This window comes from Drosophila miranda (assembly GCF_003369915.1).
Source record: "Drosophila miranda strain MSH22 chromosome Y unlocalized genomic scaffold, D.miranda_PacBio2.1 Contig_Y1_pilon, whole genome shotgun sequence".
NCBI lineage: Eukaryota > Metazoa > Arthropoda > Insecta > Diptera > Drosophilidae > Drosophila > Drosophila miranda.
In genome coordinates this window covers 51,714,611-51,720,714 of record NW_022881603.1, presented here as the reverse complement: position 1 = coordinate 51,720,714, position 6,104 = coordinate 51,714,611, and the positions used below count along the sequence as shown (strand labels likewise).

Sequence of the window (6,104 nt, the reverse complement as noted above, 5' to 3'; positions counted from 1 at the left end):
TTTTCGGAATTGGGCCCGATTCGTCTCGCCTTCGTTTTGCGCTCGTTGTGCCGTTGGCCGTGTGTATCCTGCCCAGTGGGTAATCCTGCCCGTCGAACTGGATTCCCCACTTCCGAATCCGCTCCGCCATCTGCGCGGCGTGACTGTAGTAATGGCCGTCTGTGGGGCCATTTCCTTTTGCGAGGACCTTCTTGGATAGACCTGCGGCGGTTATCGATGTCGGCGGGACGCTGGTTTTGCCCCCCGTGGTTCCACGGGGTCGTAGGCTGAGCTCGGGGTCTGTCTTTCGCTTCTCCGCTTGTGCCGAGGTGCCGGGCTGTGGTGATCTGGCTCGTCCTGGTGATCTGGCGTACTGTCGCTCGAGCTCCGTCAGTCTGACCCAGTTGTCGTGTTCGAGGGGCCCGGCGACTAGTTCGGCGAAATTTCTCCGCAAATCTTCCGCGTTACCCTCGCGGCTGAATCCGAATTCCTCGGCGCAGGATTCCAGCTCACCCTTCCGGTACTCACCCTTGGGTTGGCGAGTCCAGGGTAATACTCACCGGGCTGCTCTTCTGTATGGGATTCCATTGTTCCGTTTATTGCTTGCGTTTGCTATTTCGTTTGGCTTGCGTTTTCCGGCACTGGGGCACTGGGTCGAGCTTCGCCGCGGGCTTTTCGAATTTCTTCTCGGAGTGATGGCACCGTTCGTGTAGTAAGTAATGCATGCGTTTAATTTACGTTGGGCGACGCGTATCAGGTTTTATGCTTATAATATGTCAGGGGAACCCTTTAATGTTCGTTACAAGACAAAAAATTAACTGCTATGCTGGGTTAAACACGTTTATGTAAATTTAAAATTTAGAATCTGGTTTTTTCTCGCAGAATAGAGAGTTTTTCATAGATGTGGGCGCATGTGAAATATAACGAATGCCCCATCATGTAGCACTGGCAGCTGAAATAGAAAATCACCGGCATCATAGCAATTTTTGAATAAATCGACAATGTATTTTCTTTCTACGCTATCGCTGGGTGGTGCCAATCGCTTGGCGCCTTCTTTGGATATGTGCTACAAAAGGATTCAGGGATAATTAGATCAATATTAAACATATGTATGTAGGAAACGAAGGAAACAGAGAGACACGAAGCGGTCGTGTTTTCGTCGTGTCGTCGGGATAGAGCAGTAATCGGCTCTGAGAGAGCCGATAGCAAGAGAGAGAGATCAGTCAGTTGTCAGTTCAGCCACGCATCAGACGTACACGCATATAATTAGTCACAAACATACTTGTAAAACTTGGAGCTGTTATAATTTTAAGTCCAACATACTTATCAAATAAATGTTACTCGTTGCCATCAAGCAACTTAAACTACTACATGTATGTGTGTGGTAAAACAACCCACCATTAAGGCTGGAAATATGGAAAGATTGACAAAGGCTGGTGGCCTTCTGATTGAAGACCTTGTCAGTATGTTGCCTGTTCTCATCATATCTCTCAGCATGGCCCGCTATCCTCTCCGGTGCTCGAACTTCTGCGATTCCGGACCCGGTTCTGGTCCGATTTTGCATCTCTACTGCGAATGATGGGAATGAGCAAGCTGCCGAATATATCTTGGGATACTTTGTATTTCGCTATTTTTTACTAAATTTTACCCATTTGCCTGTAAAAGTATTTTACAAAAGTTCCACCACTTGGGTTACGTCTTATTTTGACAATAGTTTCACACTATACTGAGTTTTAAAAAATTTGTTGCTTTGCGTATTTGTATTGACAGATGAATGACGATTCTCGTTACTGAAATTTTTAAAGTAATGGGATTTATATTTGTTGTAGTGAGCTGCTGCAACAGATCGATCGGTAAGATACAAAAATGTTGGTTCTGCGCGTGATAATCGACCTGGTCATACAGCCAGTGGATGTTCGCGTAGAAACAACACTCCGTCGACGATTGGGATGTAGTTCGCAGTGGAGGTCAACAGGGTGTTCATAGCTTGTATGTTTTCTTTCGTTGGGTGACACCGGAGGGGAGCGGATTGTTTCGGAAGGGTGATTGGTTTGGCGGCGTCGGGCGAGTCTCTGACTGAGGTTGTGGGTTCAGGGGACTTCGTCTTCTCCTGCTGAGGGCGTACTGATGGATGGGAGCTCGAGTTTGGGCAATTTAAGTCGTTTTTGGGAGTCGATTATTGCGGAGCCAGCTCTACTTTGGTCTTCTGTGCTGCACCGGGGGTGTGTATTGGGTCAGCCGCGTGCCCTTTTCTTGTTTTTTTATTTGGGAAACTCCTCTTCGGCGGTGTCGCCGGTTGTGGCTCGGCGTCATGTTTCTTCTGTGGTCTACGTTGGGATGTCCGCGTTCTCTTCGCTTCGTCAGCTAATTCGTGGGGTGCATGGTCGTGGCTGACTCACTCGGTGCCGTGGTTGGGGCGTCGGGTTAATGTCTCGTTGCTTTGCTCGTCTAGGTCAGCATTCTCATGTAGGTCGGCGGGTTCTTCGGGCTCGCGATCGCGGAATTTCTTCAGGTCGTTACTGTGGTTGAGATTCTTCAAGCTCGATTATCGTAAGAATGGTAAGCTGAGCCTCTCTCGGTGGTCTGTCTTCTGGAGGGGCGTCCTTCATTCTTTTTCCTTCGTTGGTGGAGCCGCGTCGGTTGCCTCGGAGGACCGGCTCGCTTTCTTCGTTGCTTTGCTTGATTTTTGGTTTATCGGCGTGGGGCTAGTGCGCCTCATTGCTGCCGTGGGTTTTGTGTTCCTCGTTTCTTGTGCTTGTGTCTCGTTTCGTATCGGGGGATTCGTCGGCGGCGGGGGTCTGGAGTTCATGGGTCCTGGGGAGTGTACTTGGCAGGCGGTGATCATCGGCGTGTTTGAGACGGGGCGTTGGTGACCTTGATGGAAGAGGCGTGTGGTGCCGCACTGTATCATCGTGTCGGTGGCGCATAGGAAATCCATCTTTACTATGACTTGCTCGAGCATATTCGATAGTACTAAGAGCGGCATCTGAACCTCCCGCTCGTCTAGTCGGACGCGCGCTAGCAAGATCTGAGTTATCTCGCGTGCGCAGCCGTCGGCCAGGAGGATCTGGACGCACGCCTCTCGCAGGTCGTTGTTGTGATCGAGTTGGCGGGCGAGGTCGGCGTTGATGAAGCTTCGCGAGGCTCCGGTGTCGACCGTGGCATCCGTGCACCGTGCTCCGATGGTTACTCTCGCCACTATCCGGCCGTCTTGTACTTGTAGCGGGGGCTGCGTAGCTTCCTGGACTGGAGCGCCGACATGGTGTGGAACCCTTGCGGGTTCCGGGACGTTCCAGTGGGTTTTTCGGAATTGGGCCCGATTCGTCTCGCCTTCGTTTTGCGCTCGTTGTGCCATTGGCCGTGTGTACCTTGGTGGTTGTCGGGGGGGATGGGCGTTGCTAAGATATTCCTCTCCTGTATACTTTCGTATTCCATGGCCAATATCGTGAGTTGTGCTAGGCTTCGTAGTTCGTGTCTTCGCACGTATAGCTGATACGATGGGAGTGTGTTGTCGTAGATCCTGTTAAATTTTTTGGCAGCGTCGTACCCGACGTGGTGCATGAGCAAAAGGAGCTCGATGACGAAGTCCTTGAACGGTTCGCCTACCGCTTGCTTGCGGTTCTTGATCTGGTCTTCCAGCTGCTCGAAGTACCTGGGAGGCAGGAAGAAGGCTAGGAATTCCTGACGGAACTCGGTCCTGACGGAACTCGGTCCTGACGGAACTCGGTCCTGACGGAACTCGGTCCTGACGGAAGTCGGTCCATGAGGCGCTCTGTAGTCGGCTGGTGCGGAACCATCGGTTGGCTCGGTCGGTGAGGAGCTCCGCCATGGATCGCGGCAGGAAGTTCATGTTTACCCGTACGAGAGGGCACGCTCTTCCAGTAGCTCAACGAAAAGCAGTGGGTCATCCTGCCCGTCGAACTGGATTCCCCACTTTCGAATCCGTTCCGCCATCTGCGCGACGTGACTGTAGTAATGGCCGTCTGTGGGGCCGTTTCCTTCTGCGAGAAAGACCTTCTTTGGTAGACCTGCGGCGGTTATCGATGTCGGCGGGACGCTGCTTTTGTCCCCCGTGGTTCCACGGGGTCGTAGGCTGAGCTCGGGGTCTGTGTTTCGCTTCTCCGCCGAGGTGCCCGGCTGTGGTCATCTGGCTCGTCCTGGTGATCTGTCTACTAGTTCGGCGAAATTTCTCCGCAAATCTTCAACGTTTCCCTCGCGGCTGAATCCGAATTCCTCGGCGAAGGATTCCAGCTCACCCTTCCGGTACTCACCCTTGGGTTGGCGAATCCAGGGTAATACTCACCGGGCTGTTCGTCTGTATGGGATTCCATTGCTCCGTTTATTTCTCGCGTTTGCTATTTCGTTTGGCTTGCGTTTTCCGGCACTGGGACACTGGGTCGAGCTTCGCCGCGGGCTTTTTGAATATCTTCTCGGGGTGATGGCACCGTTGAGCCGCGCTTTCGTTATCTCGTTGCGTAACCCGCACCGCTGGAAATTGCGCGAAGTCGGTGTTTCCTTCGCGTTGTTTTTCCTGTTTTTCTAGCGGCCGTGGAGTTTTATTCCACAAACCCTCGTCGACGTTCCCTCAGGTCCCTGCTCGGGCGCCACTTGTGATGGACCTATTTCAGGCTGAGGTAAGCTCATTCACGTCCAGGGGTCAATCCACAAGAAATTTTTAGAAGTAGATGGAACTTTGAGGAGACGTCGGAGTGGGGGAAGTCCGCGTGACCTGGTGTGTTTGGTCAGCGAAATGGAGTCGGCGCATGTCGATCGGGATCTATGTGTGGAGGGGGGGTGTGCTCGTGTAGTAAATAATGTATGCGTTCAATTTACGTTGGGCGAGGCGCTGTAATTTAGTATCAGGTTTTATGCTTATAATATGTCGGGGAATCCTTTTAGGTTCGTTACAAGACTAAAAACTAACTGCTATGATGGGTTAAACTTGTTTACGTAAATTTAAAATTTAGAATCTGGTTTTTTCTCGCAGATTAGAGAGTTTTTCATAGATTTGGACGCATGTGAAATATAACGAATGCCCCATCTCGGGGCACTGGCAGATGAGATAGGAAATCACCGGCATCATAGCAGTTCTTGAATAAATCGACAATGTATTTTCTTTTTACGGTATCTCTGGGCGGTGCCAATCGCTTGGCGCCTTCTTTGGATATGTGCTACAAAACGATTCAGGTATAAATATATCAATATTAAACATATGTATGTGTGTGGTAAAGCAACCCACCATTAAGGCTGGAAATATGGAAAGATTGACAAAGGCTGGTGGCCTGTTAAGTGACTTCTAATTGAAGACCTTGTCAGTATGTTGCCTGTTCTCATCATATCTATCAGCATGGCCCGCTATCCTCTCCGGTGCTCGAACTTCTGCGATTCCGGACCCGGTTCTGGTCCGATTTTGCATCTCTACTGCGAATGATGGGAATGAGCAAGCTGCCGAATATATCTTGGGATACTTTGTATTTCGCTATTTTTTACTAAATTTTTGCCTGTAAAAGTATTTTACAAAAGATCCACCACTTGGGTTACGTCCTATTTTGACAATAGTTTCACACTATACTGAGTTTTAAAAAATTTGTTGCTTTGCGTATTTGTATTGACAGATGAATGACGATTCTCGTTACTGCAATTTTTAAAGTAATGGGATTTATATTTGTTGTAGTGAACTGCTGCAACAGATCGATCGGTAAGATACAAAAATGTTGGTTCTACGTGTGATAATCAGATAATCATACAGCCAGTGGGTGTTCGCGTAGAAGCAGCACTCTGTCGACGATTGGGATGTAGTTCGCAGTGGGGTAATCGTTGAGTTTGACCGACACGTGTGCGGCGGCCGCGAGGACGAGGAGTGGCAAAAGGGTGTTCATAGCTTGTATGTTTTCTCACGTTGGGTGACACCGGAGGGGAGCGGAATGTTTCGGTAGGGTGATTGGTTTGGCGGCGTCGGGCGAGTCTCTGACTGAGGTTGTGGGTTCAGGTGGCTTCGTCTTCTTCTGCTGAGGGCGTACTGATGGATGGGAGCTCGAGTTTGGGCTATTTAAGTCGTTTTTGGGAGTCGATTTTTGCGGAGCCAGCTCTTCTTTGGTCTTCTGTGCTGCACCGTGGGTGTGTTT

General features: G+C 50.2%; 1 long non-coding RNA gene across 1 annotated transcript; it reads right to left on the bottom strand.

Annotated features, from left to right (window-relative positions):
• Positions 1-5,070: 5,070 nt before the first annotated feature.
• LOC117191910 lies at positions 5,071-5,560 on the bottom strand. Its single transcript, XR_004474109.1, has 2 exons — positions 5,219-5,560; positions 5,071-5,150 (listed from the first exon to the last, which is right to left on the bottom strand). It is a non-coding gene; the product is annotated as an uncharacterized LOC117191910 (long non-coding RNA).
• Positions 5,561-6,104: the final 544 nt, after the last annotated feature.